Genomic DNA, 23,256 nt, shown 5'->3' on the forward strand with positions numbered 1-23,256 from the left:
CAGACAATATACAGGAGTGGGGCAGGAAAAAGACCAGGGTTAGGTAGAACAATGTTGGGGAAAAAGAAAAAGAGCAGGATAGAAAAAAGTTGAAAAAATATATAAAATAAAATGACAGAAGTAAGACCAATATGTGTGAATGGGATAAAATCTACTCATATAAGATAAAGACACACTGGATCAACAAATAAAATTCAACTATATACTGTTTACGAAGCACACATTTGAAGCAAAATGATACGAAACAGTTAAAAAAAAGAGATGAGCAAGGATATGCCAGGGAAATGCAAACAAAACAAGAATAATATTAATGAACAAAACAGCATGGAAGCCAAAAAAAATGATTAAATTAGACAAATTTGTCAAACAGAAAAAAGTAAAATCTACAATGAATATGTAAAAGCTAAGTATAGCACTGAAATATTTTTAAAACTATTAAAAATGCAAGAGAAAATTAACAGAATTATTACCATAGTAGAAGATTTCACATTCCATTGGAAGATCAAATAGTCAAAAGTAAATAAGAGTATTTTTTAAATTGAATAATACAATTATAATACCAGAGATTAAAAACAAAATAATAGACAAAAAAATCAAGATACTTAGAAATTAAAAAGTACTCTTCGAAACTCTTTGGTCAGCAAAATAGTACAAATTCTAAAGAAAATACTATTAGCATCACATCATATTTTCCATGCTTTATGTGATGTTTGGCCAAAGATACACTCAGTAGAAAATCTATAACATAAATATTCTTATTAAGCAATAAACGGTAAAAATTAAGCATTAAAAATTAAGATGTAAAAAACTGATTGTTATATAGAACTCTAAGTTATTTAATTTGAAATCTTTTTTAAATTGACTTTTTTTACTAGAAAAAAATAAAATAACAAAACTGACTTAAGAAGTTTCCAACTCTTTTTTTGGCGGGGGTGGGGACAGAGTCTCACTCTGTTGAGGGAGTAGACTGGAGTGGAGTGCAGTGGCACTATCTCAGCTCACTGCAACCTCCACCTCCCAGGTTGAGGTATTTCTTGTGCCTCAGCCTCCTAAGTAGCTGGGATTACAGGCGTGCACCACCACACCAGCTAATTTTTGTATTTTTAGTAGAGACGAGGTTTTGCCATGTTGCCCAGGCTGGTCTCTAACCCCCAGGCTTCAAGGGATCTGCCCGCCTCTGCCTCCCAAAGTACTGGGATTACAGGTGTGAGCCACCATGCCTGGCAATTACTAATATAATAAACTAAAGATATAATAATAAAGTCATTCCCATTAGAATGAGAAACAAGACAGGCATACACCTAATATTTAGCACCACTCTAGAAATGTGTGACAATTAAAATGTACCCAGAAGCAAAATAAGAGTATCAATATTGAAAAAGAAGAGGAAATTATCATTATTTCTCAATGATTTGATTGGTTAAACTGGAAAACCTAAGAGAAACAACTGAAAAAAAGCTAGAATCAGTAAGAAAGTTTGTCAGGGTGTCCACTTAAAACAATAAAATATTTTAAAAGCAATAATTTTCTTATATGCCCTAAATAAGCAGCTAGAATAATGGGAGAAAACCATTCACAATAGGAGTAAAAAGTAATAATAATAATGCTGTGGACCTAATAATCAAGTTAATAAGAAATATGCAGAACAAATATTCATAAAATAAGAAAATTTTAATGAGACATATAAAGACTTGAAAAATGAAAAGATATTCTCAATAAATTAGGTATTGATGGGTCGTATCTCAAAATAATAAGAGCTATTTATGACAAACCCACAGCCAATATCATACTGAATGGGCAAAAACTGGAAGCATTCCCTTTGAAAACTGGCACAAGACAGGGATGCCCTCTCTCACCACTTCTATTCAACATAGTGTTGGAAGTTCTGGCCAGGGCAATTAGGCAAGAGAAGGAAATAAAGGGTATTCAATTAGGAAAAGAGGAAGTCAAATTGTCCCTGTTTGCAGATGACATGATAGTATATCTAGAAAACCCCATTGTCTCAGCCCAAAATCTCCTTAAGCTGATAAGCAACTTCAGCAAAGTCTCAGGATACAAAATCAATGTACAAAAATCACAAGCATTCTTATACATCAATAACAGACAAACAGAGAGCCAAATCATGAGTGAACTCCCATTCACAATTGCTTCAAAGAGAATAAAATACCTAGGAATCCAACTTACAAGGGATGTGAAGGACCTCTTCAAGGAGAACTACAAACCACTGCTCAAGGAAATAAAAGAGGATACAAACAAATGGAAGAACATTCCATGCTCATGGGTAGGAAGAATCAATATCATGAAAATGGCCATCCTTCCCAAGGTAATTTACAGATTCAATGCCATCCCCATCAAGTTACCAATGACTTTCTTCACAGAATTGGAAAAAACTACTTTAAAGTTCATATGGAACCAAAAAAGAGCCCGCATCACCAAGTCAATCCTAAGCCAAAAGAACAAAGCTGGAGGCATCACGCTACCTGACTTCAAACTATACTACAAGGCTACAGTAACCAAAACAGCATGGTACTGGTACCAAAACAGAGATATAGATCAATGGAACAGAACAGAGCCGTCAGAAATAATGCCACGTATCTCCAAGTATCTGATCTTTGACAAACCTGACAAAAACAAGAAATGGGGAAAGGATTCCCTATTTAATAAATGGTGCTGGGAAAACTGGCCAGCCATATGTAGAAAGCTGAAACTGGATCCCTTCCTTACACCTTATACAAAAATCAATTCAAGATGGATTAAAGACTTAAATGTTAGACCTAAAACCATAAAAACCCTAGAAGAAAACCTAGGCAATACCATTCAGGACATAGGCATGGGCAAGGACTTCATGTCTAAAACACCAAAAGCAATGGCAACAAAAGCCAAAATTGACAAATGGGATCTAATTAAACTCAAGAGCTTCTGCACAGCAAAAGAAACTACCATCAGAGTGAACAGGCAACCTACAAAATGGGAGAAAATTTTCGCAACCTACTCATCTGACAAAGGGCTAATATCCAGAATCTACAATGAACTCCAACAAATTTACAAGAAAAAAACAAACAACCCCATCAAAAAGTGGGCGAAGGACATGAACAGACACTTCTCAAAAGAAGACATTTATGCAGCCAAAAAACACATGAAAAAATGCTCACCATCACTGGCCATCAGAGAAATGCAAATCAAAACCACAATGAGATACCATCTCACACCAGTTAGAATGGCAATCATTCAAAAGTCAGGAAACAACAGGTGCTGGAGAGGATGTGGAGAAATAGGAACACTTTTACACTGTTGGTGGGACTGTAAACTAGTTCAACCCTTGTGGAAGTCAGTGTGGCGATTCCTCAGGGATCTAGAACTAGAAATTCCATTCGACCCAGCCATCCCATTACTGGGTATATACCCAAAGGACTATAAATCATGCTGCTATAAAGACACATGCACACGTATGTTTATTGCGGCATTATTCACAATAGCAAAGACTTGGAACCAACCCAAATGTCCAACAATGATAGACTGGATTAAGAAAATGTGGCACATATACACCGTGGAATACTATGCAGCCATAAAAAATGATGAGTTCACGTCCTTTGTAGGGACATGGATGAAATTGGAAATCATCATTCTCAGTAAACTATCGCAAGAACAAAAAACCAAACACCGCATATTCTCACTCACAGGTGGGAATTGAACAATGAGAACACATGGACACAGGAAGGGGAACATCACACTTCGGGGACTGTTGTGGGGTGGGGGGAGGGGGGAGAAAAAAATAAACAAATAAATAAATAAATAAATAAATAAATAAATTTTAAAAAAAAAAGAAAAATGAAAAGATATACTCTTTCTAGATAAAATCACTGTATATTGTAAAGATTTCCTCCAAATTAATCTGTAAACTTAATGTAATTACATTTAAGATCCAATAGGACATTTTTAAGATGAGAAAAGCATTATAAACATAGAAGATAAACATATAGAAAAACCCAGAATTATTTTAGCAGTATGGAATTGGTCAAGGAAATTATAGCACATCAATACAAAGCAACACATAGCAGTCATTTGAAATGTTTGTGTAGCTCTAAATTTACGGACATGGAAAGAATATCACGAAATATCAAGTTGAAAAAGCAAATTGCAACTTTGCTTATTTTAGTTTGAGCCCATTTGGATAAATTAAACACATAAACAAAAAAATAAAGTCTTGAAAATATACATCAAAATATCAAAAGTTATTTTTAAGAAATTACAGGTTGTTAAACTATTTAAAATTTTGCTTATATAATTTTTCTAATTTTTCTACAATTAATATGTTATTATTCTGATTTAAAACAAAAAGTATGGCCTATTTCTTACACATGCCCACTACGAGTCCTACACCCTTGAGTTTATCTAAGCCCTTCTTAAATTCTGCCATATTTTGACCTATCTCTTAGAATAATACATAAAGCCACACTTTTTCTTTTGTCTTAAAACTACCTTCATGAAGTATGTATTCTTTGCTCTTATTTTTCTGAGTTGTTTTTTGCGAGGAAAATATTCTCACCTGATTCATGTCCTTCGTGACACTGTAAATTTTTATCACATCCTACTCCACCTTCATCCTTCCAGATTGAGAGCATTAAGCAGTCAGCCCATCCTCATAAAGAAGAACTCATTTGCTCCACCTCTATTTTTACTACATCATTAAAATGACCACATGGCCAGAACTGTACAGTACATTTCCAATTTATTTTTCCCTAACTTCCACTGTGTAAGAGTTATTCTCCCAAATGTAAAATGCCATCTTCAATACTATTTATAACAATATTCATTGAGTCAAATATGTCTATGGATTACTTCTGCCCTGTCCACTGGGAAAGCAGAATCTCTCTTAGGTCAATTTCAGTGACAACATCTATAATACTATAGCTTTTTACCTCCCAAATAGACATAGATTTGTCTAGACTGCACAGATGAATTTTCATCCACATTCCCAAGGAAGGCCTTTTGTGAATCAATAAGTGATATCCTCATGTCATTTTTCTTGCTGTCAAAATGCCACAGTAAAGGAAAAAAGGTCCCAACTCAGCCTGTGTAAGTTTTAGGCTCTTCCCAAATTACTCTGTGTGGCCGTGTACTCACAGAATGTCTGAAATGGTCTGATTAAATGTGCAGCATCACTAGGAAGAAATGGAAAATCTGCTGTTTAAATTTGGATAAAAGAGACTGGGAATGGGAAGGGAAAGAGTAAGACCAGGCAGTGGGCAAACATGGAGAGCTGAGGGAAGGAGTAGAGGCCATGATCCATCTGCTCGTCAAGTCAATATAATAGCGCACCTGTATGGAGGAGGTCAGCTACGCAGCAGCAAGCCATTTTGATTATCATTATGAGGCTGCTCACACAGACCATTTATATGTTCACTCTTTTGTGTCCACCATTTATTGTCACACAGAAAGGGAATATTGATATCACACTTCCCCTTCATTTCTTCTCACCCGAACTGTCAGAGCCTCCCAGTACAGTTCCATTCCTCTCCACTTCATCTTACACACTGGTGTCAAAGTGATATGTTTAAAGAAAGTTTTTAAGTTGTCACTTTTCTGGTTAAAAAAAAAAAAAGAAAAGAAAAGAAAAAGAAAAAAAAAGAAAGCTGTCTCTTGGTCCCTATTGCTTCCCCTGAAAACCTTTCCGAATAGAGGAAAATCACATCAGGTGGAATATGAGGCCCCTCTAAGCCAAGCCCAGCATCTTTTCCAAAATGCACCTTATCCCAGCTCCCAAATTCCTCCCTACCCAATGAAGCCCTCCCATTTGCTTTTGCTGGCCATTCCTTCTGTATGGATTCTCTGGCTTCCACTTCTGCCTGTCCAAATATCACCCATTTTTAAGATCCTCCACAATTGCACCAGCTGGGGACTACATCATTACCTTCTTCCTACTTTCCTTTCTATTCTCCAAGGACTTTTGATGAATCTCAATAAATCCCTTAGCACAATAAGAAAACAACAAGCACATGAAGAGAACTCACTAAATACTGGGTAGGGTGCTAAGTATTTGAAATAGGGGATCCTTTGATTGTAAGAAATAGAAACTTTCTGGAAACAAGCAAAAGGGATTTTATTATTAAAACTCAAGGAACCCTGGGCAAAATGTATAATCAGGAAATCAAGGAAGCACTGTCTTCTCTCTCTCTCTTTCTCCCTTTTGCTCCCTTGCTGTCTTCCGGCAGTGCCTCTTCCTTGTTGCTGGACAGTACAGTGGAGACATTGTGAAGACACTCCCTCCCTTCCTCCACCCACCACTACAAAACCATAGAAATGACTCAACCTCTAATTTATGAATGTTGAGTGGATATTCTTTATATGTGCAGATTATTATGTATAAAAATGATTACTAGCAAAAGAACAAAAGAAGGTTATTTGTATTAGGTAAATATACCCTATTTAATCAAGTCTAAGACACCACTGATTGTGGGATACCTCTCTATTTTAGGTACCATCAAGAAAGAAAAAAAATGCCACCTTTCATAATGGTTAAGAAGCTGTCAATTGTAAGATATATCCTTATTTTTAGAGATGTTAAAATGTAAAACAATATGATTTCTTTTACATTTCCCATTTAATTATATTTTACAGGTCTCCCAATTTTTCTCCCCATCAAACGTGCAGATAACTCATCATTCTCCAATTTCTTTTCATCTCTAGCTGTTTTGTCTTGATCAACTATCTGTGTTTTTTCTTTTTTTATTGATATACAATAGTTGTACATATTTTGGGGTACATGTCACATTTTGATACAATGTATAATGATCAAGTCAGGGTAACTGGGATGTCCATCACCACAAACATTTATTTTTGCTTTGTGTTGAGAGCATGACAATTCTTCCCAAATACTAGAACTTACTCCTTCCATTTAACTGTATTTTTGTACTCCTTAACCAACTTCTCTTCATCCCCTTCCACAATGTGATACTTGATGAAATGTTATATGTTGAAAATAAATTCTAAATTTGCCTTTGTGCTGTACCTAAGATCACAAAAGGAGAGGTTGTTTAAACCATTTTCCAAGGAGAAGCCCAAAATGACCAGCTTACTACTACATAGACCCCCAAAAGGACCCAGCAGGGAGGGCTCCTTCCAGAAGCTATCAGGAACTCATCAACTCATCTCAAAGATGGTATCAATGACAGTAAATCAGTAATTAAAAGCCTTTTGGGTCAGACCATATGGACTACCCAGATAAGAACTGGAAAGAGCTGGTCATAGGTTTCCAATCCTCAAGCAAAAGAAAAACTCCTCACTGTCTACTCCCTAGCCCTCCGAGCCAACTCAGTTCAGGAGTCCAGATGTTCAGGCAAAGGGTGGCTCTCAACCTCATCACCAAGATGAATATTTTCACTCTGCACTGCTCTCCCTTCCCTAGGGTGACTAATATGGTGGTTCTGGAACAGCGACTACTACTGCCCAGCTCCGCTTCTGCTCCCTGCTTGTATGATGGCCTAAAAGTGGGCTGCTGTCAGGGCCAGTTATTGATCTAAGGTCCAAGAGGACAGCATATAAAACTCTCTACAGAGTCCAACTGTTTCTGAAAATAGTTTATTTTTCCTCAATATTACCTCTAAGATCTGTTCCCACTGTTGAGTGTACCTGTGGCTCCTCCATATCCACTCCTGCATACTACTCTGCCTTGTGAATGCACAGTGCAGTCACCTATCCTCCCAACAATAACGTTTGGCTTTCTTTTTTTTTCTTCCTCATCAAGAGAGACTCTGCAAGTCATTCTAAATGTCAAATGTCTGCAGAGTACGTGAGCAAATGTTTTTCCAGAGCATATACCTAGACATGGAATTGCAAAATCTTAGGCTACCTTCATATTCAGCTTTGCAAGATAATGCCAGATTATTTATCCAGAGTGGTTGTCTTAATTTACATTTCTATAGGAGATATGAGTTCCCATTACTTCAGACTTCACCAACAACTTGAGATAGTCAGAATTCTTAATTTTTTGTCCATATAGTGGAATGAAGCAGACAACATAGAGTATATTATTTATAAAGTTCAAAAAACTGCTCAAAAATAAATTGTTTAGGTATATCTATACTTGTGATAAGAAATGATAAACACAAAATTCAGGATGGTAATGACCTCTAAAGAGAGGTCAAGGAATGGGGTTATTGTGTTTATACACAGACATGTACATGTATATTTATTTTATTATTTCAAATAATACATAATAAAATAATGTTTTTCAATTGCTTTATTCTCTGTTCGCATGACACTGAAACAATGGCTGCAGGCACCCTTGAAATTACTTGCTTAAAGCCTCATCAGCCAAAAGAAAAAAAGTTCTTCCCTTCTAGCTCTGGCTAGAAAAAAATAAAATCTCAGAGAAGGAATCTGATTGGCCCAGATTAGATACTAGGTGTCCATCTCTGAACCAATCACTGTGACCAGAGGTAATAAACACTAACTGACCTATCTTGGGCCCACTTCTGTGGCCAGAGGGATAGAATCTGTAGCCATAAAGTGTGAGGTGGCATGGAGCGGTGTGAAAAGGCAAAGCATGACAAAATCTTATGAAGTGTCAATATCATCATCTTCTAAAGGTCATGGAAATGATAGGTGGCAGGGCTGGATTCAAACCCAGATCTGCATGACTCCAAAGCCTAGGCACTAATCACTTCAGTTCCAGCTTCTGCTGGATGAAAATATTGAGTTTTCTTTAGTGTTATGCCAGGATTTCCTTAAAGGCTGGATCCTGTCTTATTTATCTGTGTCCTTCCACCTGGCACTTTTTAGGTGTCTTGTAGAATTAATTAAATCACCAAACCACAGATTGCTTACTCGAACATATTCTTATATCAATGTGGATGTGACCATGTCTGAGACCAGCTGTGTGGGTCTTGTGCTCACAAGAGAACAGATGGGGATTTGAAGAGTGGGAAGGGGTGGAACATTTTAATTTCAAGAACATTTTAGCATCACAAAATTCAAAAGAGAAATAGCAATACTAGAAATTTTATACTCAAAGTTGCCTGATAATCAAAAGTGAGCATAATAAGAGTAGCAAGGCATAGCTAGCATATATTTTTCTTATTGAGAAAATTATGAACTTCCAGATTTGTTATTTCTTGTATGTTTTTTGATAAACTCTTTGGACAGGAAAGTGGGATTTGGTGGGGCCAAAGGAGGAACTTTTTCTTTGACTGCATCATTTCAATTCTTATTTTTTTAAAATGTGTTCATGAGATACTTGCAAAATTAAAAATAAAGAAATAAAATAATAAAAAATTTACTGCCTAAGTACATATTTTAAGTCTGCTGGCAATAATTACCAGTTTTCCGTCTCTTTCCACTTTGCCCAGCCATGATGTGAAGATATTTTTCAAGAAATTATCTTTATCTTCATCTGTTTTCATTTGGGTAAGGTTATTTTCTATCTTTTTTCTTCCATAGAATTACATCTTTTCCTGACACTTGTCTTTTACATTCATTGTGAAGCCTAAAATAAGACAAACAATCACAAAAACATTTCTTTAAGTGCACTCTTCTCACTTCTCACTGTTCATTCTGTCTTGCTTTGGAATGCTTCTAGCCTCCTCAGGATTTTGGAGGCACATATCTAAACTTTTTATCTTCATTTTAGTCTTTCAACCCTTTTGTTCTCTTTTCTTTTCTTTGTTCCAGAAAAAATAATGCCTCATTTTAAGTGACTCACCATTGTATTGCTTCCTTGGCTTGCATAGCCATTAGGTTGAACATAGTCTATTAATTTAGAGTTGTGTGTTGTGTTGGTTCAGGCTGCTTCTAATTTTGCTAAAGGATCTGTTAGCTGCAATTAATTTATTTTTAAACATTTTCTTTCTTTCCTTCTGTCCTCTTCTCTGTATTATCCAATCTGATATCTACCAGAGCATTATACTCTGATCCAAATTTTGCCCCATTCCAAATTTCAAATTTTCCTTTTTTTCCCCCTCCCATTAGACTCATTTTGTTTCTAATTATAATCCAACTTCCCACAGGCTTGTTTCACCAGAGGCCATAACACTAGTGTTTATTCAAGGGATTTTTGAAGTGAGTTCTATCCTGCATTTACTAGGAAAAAGGAGAGGGGAAGGGAGTATAGAAATAGAAAATAATAATTGTTTCAATCTTGAATTCAAATATTCCCTATTGACTGTGTACACTGCTCTGATTCCCTGAGCCCTTATTTAATCCTACTATTGCTTTGCCTTTATTGACTTGTACATCTAGCAGGCTCAAAATAAGCAACGAAGACCCAAGAACCCTGACTCAAGACTTCTCTTCCTTCCCCTAGTCCTTTTCCCTTACATCTCATTTAACAAACACTAGGTCCAAATCTACCCTTGTTCTCTGGACAAAAGAAACATTTCCTTTCACCTTCCTCTCCAGTCTGGAAGAGGTAGGCAAAAAGAGCATGGTGTAGCTGGACCCAGGACAATTTTTGACATAACATTACTGTCACGGCCCAAGAGCAAGATCTTAGCATATTTAACTAATGGAAAGCCATGGTGCAGGGAACAGAGGATAGTTATTTTGTGGGGTTAATTAAATCTTCAAACTACAGATTGCTTATTTGAACACATTCTTTTTTTTTTTTTTTTTTTTTTTTTTTTTTTTTTTTTTTTTTGAGACGGAGTCTCGCTCTCTCGCCCAGGCCATACTGCAGTGGCGCGATCTCAGCTCACTGCAAGCTCCGCCTCCCGGGTTCGCGCCATTCTCCTGCCTCAGCCTCCCGAGTAGCTGGGACTGCAGGCACCCACCACGGCGCCCGGCTAATTTTTTGTATTTTTAGTAGAGACGGGGTTTCACTGTTGAACACATTCTTATATCAACATGGATGTGATCATGTCTGAGACCAGCTGTGTTGGTCTTGTGCTCACACAGAACAGATGAGAATGAGAGCTCCTTCCCTGGAATATCAGAAAGAATGGGACCTTCAGTAGAGTCCATGCTCACCATGGTCCATCCTCTCAGGGCTACATGCCAGACGTGGGGTTCATGTGACTACAGCCACGGACAAAATGACTCTGCCTCCAAGATGAGATCGGTAGCCTCAGTTGTAAAGAACTGAGGTACTGTACCGCTACCCTAACTATGAATCCAGTACAGTGCCTTCTCTGCTTCAGGTATCAGACTAAGAGAAAATCTGGGATTAAAATCTCGCACGAACTTTTCTCTCATGTCTTATGGAGACATACAAAGGCCCATGGAAAAACAGAAACTTGACATCAGAGAGAAGTTGGGTCCTAATGAAAGGGCTATGGCCATGTAGGCCTGGTGCACTGGGAGAGCCCTGACTGCTACACACATCTGCCTGTCTTGCTGGGCACCAGACGTCAGTGGAGGCTGGAGTAAGCAGATGCTCACAGTCTGTCTCCTAGTCACAAAAGTTTCCACCATCACCCCCACCATGATTCACTGACCCAAGTCTGGAAATCCCAAGTACAGGACCAAACCTCACAGAAAAGCATGAAGATGTCCCCAAGTCTTTTCCAGGCAAAGCTAGTGCTTCCTGTTGGTTACAACAGATGCCAGTGAGGCCAAGACTTAAGCAAACGCATAAAACAGTTCCTCACAGGGAAACATTCCACTCCAGAGTCAGAAACTAAACCTGTAAGCCTAGCCAGCCAAACATTTTGCAACCATAACCATAATGAAGTCAGTTAATTTTCTTTTCAATTTTCTACTGTTTGAAGAGATATTGTCACTTTAAATTCTATGTCAGAAGCAGTCTCTAAAGAATTTGGTTCCCGGAACTATGTAGCCAAGGGCTGTAGATGAAGAACAAGATGGAAAAAGATTCCTTCTGAGAAAGCAGAAAAAACATAAGTAGCAAAATCAGAAAATCCTCCTATGATTACAGCAAGCCAGACACAGGCGTATTTGAATCTCTGTTCTATAGATGCAAAGGAAAATATATGTGCTTCGTGGTAGATTCTAAATTCAGAAATGAGAAACTGAATTAAAGAAATACCAAAGACGATTGATTGTTTTCCTCTCACTGAAAACCATCTCCCTCACAACCAGTTCAGGACATCTTCACATGGATAAAGAAATTAGGATACATAAGAGGAACTACCAGTGAGTTGAAACCAAAATAAGGAGGGGCGACGGGTTAAGAATAGAAAATGATCTCATTCATTGTTGATGGGAGTGCAAATTGGTACATTTCTGGAAAACAGTTTGGTAACATAGTTATCAAAATCCTTCAAAATGTATATCACCTTTGACTTAGTATCCCTACTCCCAGGCTTCTGCCCTAAGAAAATCATAAGGAAGGTAAGGAAATATGCATGTCACAGAACTATTTACAATGGTGAATAGTTAGACATCTACATATACAAATAGGAGAATTCACACTATAGAAAATTACGCAGTTATTTAAATTGCCACCTTTTAGATTAGTAGGTAATCTGAGGACATGCTCATGACATGTTAATGGAAAAGAATAGATGCAAAATAAAACAAGTAGAACTATCATAGGTTTTTACATATTTTTGGAAGGAAATACACTATTAATAGTGGCTATCTCTAGGCAGCAGAATCGCAGTTCATATTACCAATTTGCTGCATCAAACCAGTACTACTTTTACAATCACCAAAAACTTATTTTTAAAAGAAAATTTAAAGGTTTATGCTATAAACTTTTAGAGGAGGAAGGGGAAGCAGAATATAAAATTCTGCAGAAAAAAAGGCCTGAAAAAATACTTAAAATATTAATGTTTTTTCTTTTTAGGTTATAGGTCACTGTATAACTTTTCACTTTCTACTTTTTCGTATTTTCACATTTTTCTTTAAAGAAAATATACCCCTTTTATATGGAAATAATTTTTTTAAAGAAAAACAATATAATAAACAAGAGCATGTAGAGATTCTCATTAAGAAGAACTAAACACCTAAGAAGTATAGAAGGGACTTGTTCTTTTATGGAAAGATATAGTAGGATGAGAAGACTTTTTCATGTTGTTCCAAAAATTGGCTACCAAACCCAAATCTAGTAACAAAGAACCATAATGATACCACATTTTAAAGAAAGCCAAAAATAAGGTGAGGGGGCTGCCCCTTATGAGAGAGGCTGAACTTGCTCAGCTACCCCATCAAGCCCTATCACCTCTCTCCAGTTTTAAACACACAGACAACTACGAGATATAGGGGTTTTAAGGAGAATCTTTGTAACCATGAGTCATTGGTGTAGCCTGTGGAAGAGCAGTAGAGTTTGCAGTTGTGGTGGCCATGAAAATGTGCCTCTCAGATCTCCTACTGCAGAGAACATAACAGCCCAGCTGCTACAGACTGCCATCTACCACAGCATTGGAACCAAGATCATGTTTTCCTTTAGCTGCTCCCAGACCAATGACTGAATGTAGCAGGGACACGAAGTCAGGCTCATTCCTGGCAGCCTTGATGGAACTATCTTAGAACTGCACTGTTGTCTAATACTGTCCTTCTTTTTTCTTCCCTGTCTCCTTCACAGGGGTCAGATCAACATCACAACCGGGTACTGCTCTCAGCCTCCTCCATCTCCTGCTCCTTCTCCTTCACAAGCACTTTTCCCCCAATAAATCCCTTGCACATCTAATCACATTTTGGCATCTGTGTCTCTAAAGACCTGGACGAATACAGGAGTACTCCAGTCACTAATATAGAGCCAACTACAACAGAGAGTTTTCTCTGACTGGCAACAGAAGAGGAAGTCGGATTTGAGCATAATGGGGATGTACACTAAGGAATTTTGCTGCCAGCTTCAATGTTGCAAATGGTTCTGTGGATGGCCTGTGAGAAGGCCTTTGGCAATAGACTGTGAGAAGCTTCTAGAAGATGACAACAGCCCCCCAATGACAACCAAGAAACTGGAACCTCAGTCCTACAGCCACAAGGTTGTCCTGCCCACAGCCTGAATGAACTGGGTGGTAGGCTCTTCCATGATCCTTTGGTAAGTACCCAGTTAGCTGACTCCTTGAGGATGAGACCCTTAGCAGAAAACCCATTTAAACCATGCCAGACTTCTGACCTACAGAAACTGTGATGTCAGAAATGGGGTTTTTTTTTTGAGACGGAGTCTCGCTCTGTCGCCCAGGCTGGAGTGCAGTGGCGCGATCTCTGCTCACTGCAAGCTCCGCCTCCCGGGTTCACGCCATTCTCCTGCCTCAGCCTCCAGAGTAGCTGGGACTACAGGCGCCCGCCACCACGCCGGCTAATTTCTTTTTGTATTTTTGGTAGAGACGGGGTTTCACCATGTTAGCCAGGATGGTCTCGATCTCCTGACCTTGTGATCCGCCCACCTCGGCCTCCCAAAGTGCTGGGATTACAGGCGTGAGCCACCACGCCTGGCCAGAAATGGGTATTGTTTTAAGCTGATAATGTGTGGCAATTTGTAACACAGCAATAGAAAAGTAATACAAGGAGATTTGGTAGCATGTATTTGATAACAGTAACTGGAAAAAAGTAAACCACTTGTGCCACCAGCAAGTTAAGAATGCTTAATAAACTGATCACAAAGTTTTATTATTAATCTTGTCTCGTATTGTTAAATGAATACATTCAAGTGTTTCATAAACAAATTATATCAATTATTGTACAATGCAGTGGCTTAAAGACTCATAGTAATCTCTTTCCTCAGATCATAACTGTTTAGAACCAACCTGATCATTCCCTATTGTGTTATTTTTAAATCACCATGTACCTGCTACATACCTAAATTAATGGCATGATATTTAAAGTAATCAGCAATCTCCATACCACTGAATCTAAAATCTCTATCGGTGTCCCATCATGGCTTGCAATATTATATGGCATTGCTCATTGAAGGTATACCCATTCCCATGAGTGGGAAAGCAGAGTTAGTAGCTCCACTGTGATATATAAGGAGCTGAAAAATATTCTTGTCTTACCCCGGATTTCCTAGAAAATCAAGCCTCTGAAGTACAGCTTGTGTGCTAATGCTTTATTAAGGGGTGCAGTCTCAAGACAGCAAGAGTAAGGGGGAAAGGGAAGGGAGGCAAGAAAGGAGGGAAAACATGTAAGTGTGGTTCATCACTGGGCTGGCCACAGCATCACTAGAAAACACAGCTGGTTCCCTTTTTATGCAGGACATCTCCAGAGAGGCCATGTGCTTCTCACAATAGTCCATTATGGGAACAGAGGGAACAGAATGTATCTGCCAGGTCTTTCCTGTCTCCTGTCTCTCACTGCTCAAAGAATGCCTGACACTTCTAGAAGTGTGAACGCCCCAACACTTCTGGGTGTGTCTGTGTTACCTGAGCTCTCCAGTCAGCCACTAGGGAAGTCAGATCCCATGCCACTTCCCAACACTTCTGAGCCTAGGTGTGGTCGAAAGGTCAGGGGTGAGGTTGCTACAGTTCTGCTCAGTAAGCATAGTGAAGCCATACAAAAGCAGGCTCCTGGCAGGGCACGGTTGCCCAGGCCTCTAATTCCAGCACTTTGGGAGGCCAAGGCAGGTGGATTACTTGAGGTCAGGAGTTCGAGACCAGCCTGGGCAACATGGCAAAACCCCATCTCTACCAAAAACACAAAAATTAGCCAGGCGTGATGGTGCATGCCTATAGTCCCAGCTACTTGAGAGGCTGAGGTGGGAGGATCGATTGAACCTGGGAGGCAGAGGTTTCAGTGAGCCGAGATCGCACCACTGCACTCCAGCCTAGGTGACAGGGCAAGACTTTGTCTAAAAGAAAAAAAAAGTCAGGGTCCTCACCTTGGGGAGGCTGGGACAGCTGACAATGTTAAGAAATGGAAGAAAGGTAGTGGTCAAGGCTTCTCTGCTGAGCAAGTGGCCAGCGCCTAGAGGCAGCTGGAGCAAGCAAATCTGGAGAAAAACAGTAACACGGATCACACAATCCCAAATCTTATGTTGTTTGCACTGCACCACCCTTCCTCTCATACTAGTATCTTGACAACTAGGTAACAGAGAACGGACGCATCTCCCCCCACCTCCCTGCCCCACTGCTTCTAAGAAACAACTACTTCTTTCCTTTCATCATCATCCTTAATTTTGGGTTCTTCCATCTGGTTCACATTTCTTCCCAGAAAGCTCTTGATGCCCTTATTTCCAAATCCTTTTCTGTACATGAAGCTATTTCTTTCTCACCAATTTTTGTAATCCATTCTGGAAAACACACCCAAAGCCCCAGGGCTTCTGCCCATTCTGCTTTTCATTATTGCGATGGCAATGTGGTTAGACCAGTAATGTCAAAACCGTGTGTGTGCGTGTGTGTGTGTGTGTGTTTGCAATGCAGTCTCCTCCAAAGCTGATAAGAGTGGACTTAAACACACACACACACAGGCACACACAGACACACACTTTTCTCCTGGGTAGTGCAGTATTTGGACAGAGATAAGATTACATCTCTTGGAAAGGAGAAAAGGCCTTGGTCTGAGGGATAAGTCTTCCAATTTTAAAATGGGAAATATTTCAAAACTGGTTGCATTAAGCCCTTACGTCCAGGAGACCAAAACCTTATGAAGGGCATGAAAAATTTAAAAATAGTCCATTAATAAGGAAAAGCATTTCTCCCACAGATTAATTGCGCTTTGAGTTCTTTATCCAAGGCCTTCTTTTGACATTTCAGGGATTCTTGTATTTATATTCAAACCCATCAGAAATGGTCTTCAGGTGACCAATCACTTCTTGTGGTTTTTCTTCCTTCCTCTTGATTAGTTTTTCTCTTCAGACCTTTGGCTGACCGCTTTACTACTGTCACCAGGACTGAAGTTCCTACCAGGGTTAAAAGAAAGACCCATGAGTAGCAATGCTGTGTTCTCACATTTTTTCATCCAGAGCAGGGAAAGACCATTTATGGATCGATCTTCAATCAGAGAACCATGTCACCCAATCTCCCTGCTCTGCAACTTGCCACAAGATTGATGGTAAATATAATGCATATGAAAATGAAGGAGGAAAATGTATGCAAAGCCTCGGTGGTGGTGCAGGGGCTGGAAACGATGTTGTGCAGTACATCATTTCATCAGAATTTCTCATTTTCAGGACATTGACTCTAAAATTACTGCAGTCGTAGTGTTTAATGTTCCTGTATTGAGATTCCAGGGTTTTCAAAAAATGATTTGAAGCCAGAAAAGCAACGCTCACTTCTTTGGACCCATAACGTAGTGTGACCGGAAAAACTGCAAGGAAATTTGTAAATGTTATAAAAACAGACACACACATACAGACACACAAAGATGATGGGGGCAGGGGCCAGGGAGACTCACAGTGAGCTTAATACTGTCTCCAATAGAGCATCAAGCAGGTTGCCAATAAAAGAAGGAACACAACATAATAGTAAACTAATGAAGCTTAAGTTCACGGCCCTGAGAGGGGACCCAGTGATGGCCTAGCAACATGGTCAATATTTTTACAAGTTTTTGTAAAATTTAAGCTATTTTAACCAAAATGCTTAAGATTGCTGTCTCTCCCTACTCCAATTTTCCTTCTGTATTGGGTGACATTAGACAGGCCATGAGAATTTGGGGGATCCAGCTAACAGAAGGTGAGTTGATATTTCATTAGGGTTTAGTGGAAAAGTAGGCTATATTTAGGTGGATCTCAGTCACTTCTGTGTTAGTTACGTGATTGCCAGCGTTCTGGTAGAACACTGGCTTCTAGGAGTGCTCCTCTGGCTCCTGAGCCACACAGAGGTGCAGGGCAAGAGCTCACATCTCAGCATGAATATGAACTTCAAGGCCCAGCACCAAGAGTATGTTAGGTAGTGGAGGAGAAACCAGAAGACAGCCAGAAGCTAATCATCTATGGGAAACTCTTCCAATCATCTGATACAGAGAATTCAAGTTTCACTGATGCCTCAAAAAGACAGAATTTTTCTCCTCAATAAAGGCTTTTCCAAATTTGACACCAATCCTAAAAATGTATGTGATATTAATCTAACTTGGGACACTGGAAAAAAAAATATTGTAAACTATCAATAATTTTTTAAAACTTCAATCAACCATGCTAGAACAACTGAGTTATCTCTCTATTCTCTCTATGAAAAACATATTACAAAATTGTTGTCCTATGAAGGGGCAATCAGAGTTTATGAAGCCAAAGAATGTATTTTTAATATTTGTGATATGTGTCAGCTTTTTCAGATTTGTAATTGGTTGCAACTCTTTTCTCATTCTAAATACATGTTCTTTCATAATTTATTTAGTATTCATGACTGGTTGCATATAATCTCTTATATTTTCTCCTGAAATATTTATTATCTTCTTGTTTACATTTAAATCTTCAGGGCATCTGGGATATATATAAATATACATATATTTTTTGAGACAGTCTCGCTCTATCACCCAGGCTGGAGTGCAGTGGCACAATCCTGGCTCACTGCAACCTTCGCCTCCCAGGTTCAATCGATTCTCACGTCTCAGCCTCCTGAGTAGCTAGGACAACAGGCCTGTGCCACTGTGCCCAGCCTGGAATTTATATTTGCATGTTTTGTGTAGTAAGGTCCATCTTTGTTTTCTTCAAGAAAGATAGTTACACTGACACTATTTATTAATGATTTATGTTACTGTTTATTAATGAAATATTTAATAACTATATAATTTATTTCCTGCTGCATTGAGGTACCACCTTTATCATAGAGTTTTTCATATATACTGAGATATATTCTTTTATTATAATTTTAACTTTTATTTTAGATTCGGGGGTACATGTACATGTTTGTTATCTGGGTATCTTGTGTGATGCTGAGGTTTGAGGTACAATTGATCCTATCATCCAGGTACTGAGCATAGTAACCAACAGTTAGTTTTTCAATCCTTGCCCCACTCCCTCTCCCTCTGCTCTAGTAATCCTCAGTGTCTATTGTTGCCATTGAGATATATTCTTGATTCTATATTCTATTCTACTGACTTGTTTATTCTGTGTCTATACCATATTGGTTTTTATTACAGTAGTTTTGTTGAATATACTGATTTAATAAGAAAAGTATCTGTTTTATAGATACTTTTATTATTATTTGGGGGTGTTTACTTTTCTATAGGAAATTTGAGATTATTTTATCCACTTAAAATGGCTGAGAGTCTATTGGTGTTGTACTAAATGTATGTAATAGTTTGGGGTAATTTGACATTTTTATGATATAATATCTCCCCTTCTAAGAATGTGGTATGACCTTCTAGTTGTTGAGATTTCTTTCAGGTTTCTTCATATAGGTTCTTCACTTTTCTTGCTAAATTTATTTCTCAATATTTCATACTTTTATGTCATTATCTTGAATTGAATACTTTTCCCACTTTCATTTCCACATTTTATTGATAGTATGAAAAAAGTGCTTATGTTTTTTAAATTATTATTGATCCAATTATCTTTCAAAAATTATATTCTTATACATTTTTATTAGTGTCTCCTGGGTTTTCTGGGAATACTATTATATCATCACCAAAAAAAGAGATAGTGTCATTTATCTCAATTTCTCTAGCACTGAGCACAGTGTCTAATACTGTTCAGGCACACCATAAATGTTAAGAATGAATGAACAAATGAATGAACAAAAAAGTGGGTCGGAGATTCTTCACATGGAGCACCAAGTTCCTCACTATTGTAGTTCTCCAATGAATTCTCCATCCTCCTTCTGAATGCCACCACCATTTCTTTGATTGAAACTGCAGAAGTTTCCAAATCTAGTAAAGTAGAAGATGAATAAATATGATGACCAAAGGGAACACGTCCCTGATGAGTGAAGGATCTTCCTGAGTGAATTACAAGGTGTGTTCTTTAAGTTTCCCTTTCCATTCGAGCTGAGACAGAGAACACAAGGGAGGCTTTTTTATTCTGTCCAGGAAAAAAGCAATGGACTGTCACTGCACTTTTGAATGAATTAGAAGGCATAAGGAGGCAAACAAAAAAACATTTCTTTTAAAAAGAAAATGAGGCTGGGTGTGGTGGCTCATGCCTGTAATCCCTACACTTAGGAGGCTGAGGCAGGTGGATCAACTGAGGTCAGGAGTTCGAGACCAGCCTGGCTAACCTGGTGAAATCCCCATCTCTACTAAAAATACAAAAATCAGCCAGGTGTGGTGGCATGCACCTGTAATCCTGCTACTCGGGAGGCTGAGGCAGAAGAATTGGCTTGAACCAGGGTGGCAGAGGTTGCAGTGAGCGGAGATCACGCCACTGTACTTCAGCCTGAGTGATAGAGCGAGACTCTGTCTCAAACAAACAAACAAAAAAAAAAAAAAAAAAAAAAGAACAGGGAGCTAGTCAGAGGTTTGCCAGCAGAAGCATTTCAGTGAAGGGTCCAGAAGCACAGATAACAAAAATCAAGGCAGCCTGCATAGCTTTCTAAATCTCAGAAGAGAGTTTTTTTAAAAAGTCTGTAGGTGGTGATGAGGAGAAAACCTAAGTGATGCCAATTTATAGATAGGTATTCATGTTCATTTTAGTCCTGGTCCATATATTATATCCATACTTAAGCCTCACAAATGCTGCATAATTGAACTAAAAGCATGTGCTCACCAATCTAACCTCTCTAAGTCAACCATATGTGAGAAGAGCCAAGCCACTAGGCCTAAAATCACAACCACGGCCATTCACCTTTTGGGAGCTATTAGAGTTTGTAGAATTGTAGGCATAATTTATTACTGAGGGAATTAGCCATTATGTTGCATACTTGAAATTCCAACTCAACTAATTGTCAATCTGAGTCATAATAAATAATAAATAGGCCCCAAATGCTAGAAGCTTCTGACTTGGCATCATAAGAGTATCACTTAATCCTGCAAGAGGTTTTCCAACAAACCACAATAACTCCCTGCTTTTCCGCAAAATTAAAATACACATATACAAATTTATGAGTGCACACAAAGAATTTTCAACTGTAAGAAACACCTTTGTTTTCAAAAACAGAAAGTGATGATCACCAAGCTGAAAAGCATGATGCAAAGTGCTCCCCATAAATTAGCAGCAAGAACACCACGTACTAACACAACCAGGAGAAAAGGGTTATGTTCAAGTTGTGGAAATAAATCCAAACTCTGGCGCAGATTACAAAGGATGGTTATCTGAAGGATATCCAAACTGTTCTTCTAGGGAAAACAAAATGTTTCTATTAGGGAGTCCCTAATAGGGAAATCACTTGAGAGGCAGCTAGAACACCAGCGTAGTAATTGGCTAGATGATCCCAAATACTGCACTTGAGCTGACAGCACAAGGCCAAATGAGGAGTGGCAGCTTTCACGCACACAACAGGCTACTAGGTAGGGCTGATGCTTTGAAGCGTCTCTTCATGTTTTTAGCTGGTGAAAGGCTTTGTAAAGAAAATTTGTCCGTCTAAATAAGCCTAGCCCTGCAAACACACGAGTGCATTGGTGATGTGGCTCGGGTCTTTAATTTGCCTTGGATAGCAGCTGGCACCCTGCTGTTAGGCCTTTGCTCACAGCCTCGTCCTGAAGGAAGTGCTCTTGCCCTTCCTCTCTGAGGATCTGCATCTTTCTCATCTACTGTGCATCTGCCAGACTTAGAATCACTCCCTTCCCTGAGCCAGGCCATACTTCAATTCTTTTGATCACAAGATAGAATTTGAAGACATTAAGAGACAGATCTCTTAAAGAGTTTCCTATGACCTTAATTCCCTATCAAAGGAAATGCTAGGAAGATCCTGCATGTTACCCATATTGTCACGCAGCCTCTGCCCAGCAGTGAAAATCTTCAATCATCCAAGTGGCCGTGATCCCTGGAGCTGGCTTTCTTCACTCAGTGGTTGGGATAGACAATAATGAGGTTTTTCCCTGCAGCCCAAAACAGGGCCCCTGAAGATGACCAGGAGGGTAGACCCAGCAAGCAGAAGGAGCGCTCTTTATTTTCTCCAGGGCAGAATTATAAGTTTAGATTAATTGAAACCAATTATAACATCCCCTAATTTATAAAGTGACCATTAAGTCATGTTTGCCTCCAACAATCCTGGTTTATACCTATTGTCCCTGAGTCACTATTTATAGTGCTCTCCCTTGCACTCTCAAAATTGTTCCACTTTGGAAAATAAATGATATTGTCAACCCACTTATTTAGAATACCAAAGGCAAGTTCCTCCTTGATCCATACAAGGTAACATATGTATAAACAAGGACAAGTAAGCAGGATGCCAAAGTCAAGGGACTTTAAGCAGAAGGCTGGGGCTTTAGAAACGTTACTCATTCTCCTTTGGTACAGATTATCAAGTTTATCTTTCTGTAAGGGGTGTAGCAACTTAGCATATCTTGCTGGAGAAAAACAATCATAATCTGTTGGTTTCATCTCTTCCATTAAAATGAAAATTTGTTACACAGCTGTGTTGTAGCTTCCCAACAGAGAGCAGATGACCCACCTGAACTAGCATAATTCAAAGAGGAATTGTTTACAATAGTGTGGATATAGGGGGACCACAATGAATAGTGCAGAAACCTGATGCTTAGTGCCAACCAAACTGATACCACCACAGGCCAAAGCAAGGAGGAGAGGGAAGGCATCCTGTGAATTGGCTTCTGGAGAAGAGAAGAGTCTCCTCTCATGATACAACTCGAGTCTCCCTTCTTTTATAAACCAAATCCCACCATCTCAGCCCGTAAGGATTCCACCTGAAAGCTCTATCACAAACTGCACTATGCATCTGGCACTCACACAGATGAACTTGTGTTCTTACACTTTTTCACAGTACAGGTTGAGTATCCCTTATCCAAACCACTTGGGACCAGAAGTGTTTTAGATGTCAGATGTATTTAAACTCCAGGATATTTGCATTATACTTACCAGTTGAGCATCCCAAATCCAAAAATCTGAAATCCAAAATGCTCCAATGAACATTTTATTTGAGCATCATGTCCGCACTTAAAAGCTTCTTATTCTGGAGGATTTCAGCTTTCAGATTTTCAGGTTTCGGATGCTCAATCTGTATTGTCTTTTAACTGAGGTCATAAATGCTGTGAAGGAAAGTAGAGACCACATTTCTTACCTCTAGATCTCAAGCAACACAACACCAGTGTTTCTAAACCATTTTTTTCTCGCTACAACACATGAAACCAATGACATTCGCATGCAAGACGTTCCCCCAAGGTATCCACTGGGTTATGCATAATTCCTACCATGCTCCCTCATTTATCTCCCACTCAAGAAGGCATACCAGAATATAGATGAGTGAGGTCAGGTTATTGTGTAGGTAATGTCGAATCTACTCCAACTTTTTAACGTAAATTGTATACAAACTATGTTGTTACTATTAACTGATGTCTGGCAACACATCTCACAACCTCTCCTGCACA

The sequence above is a fragment of the Pongo pygmaeus genome, chromosome 4 (genome assembly GCF_028885625.2).
Source record: "Pongo pygmaeus isolate AG05252 chromosome 4, NHGRI_mPonPyg2-v2.0_pri, whole genome shotgun sequence".
Taxonomy (NCBI): domain Eukaryota; kingdom Metazoa; phylum Chordata; class Mammalia; order Primates; family Hominidae; genus Pongo; species Pongo pygmaeus.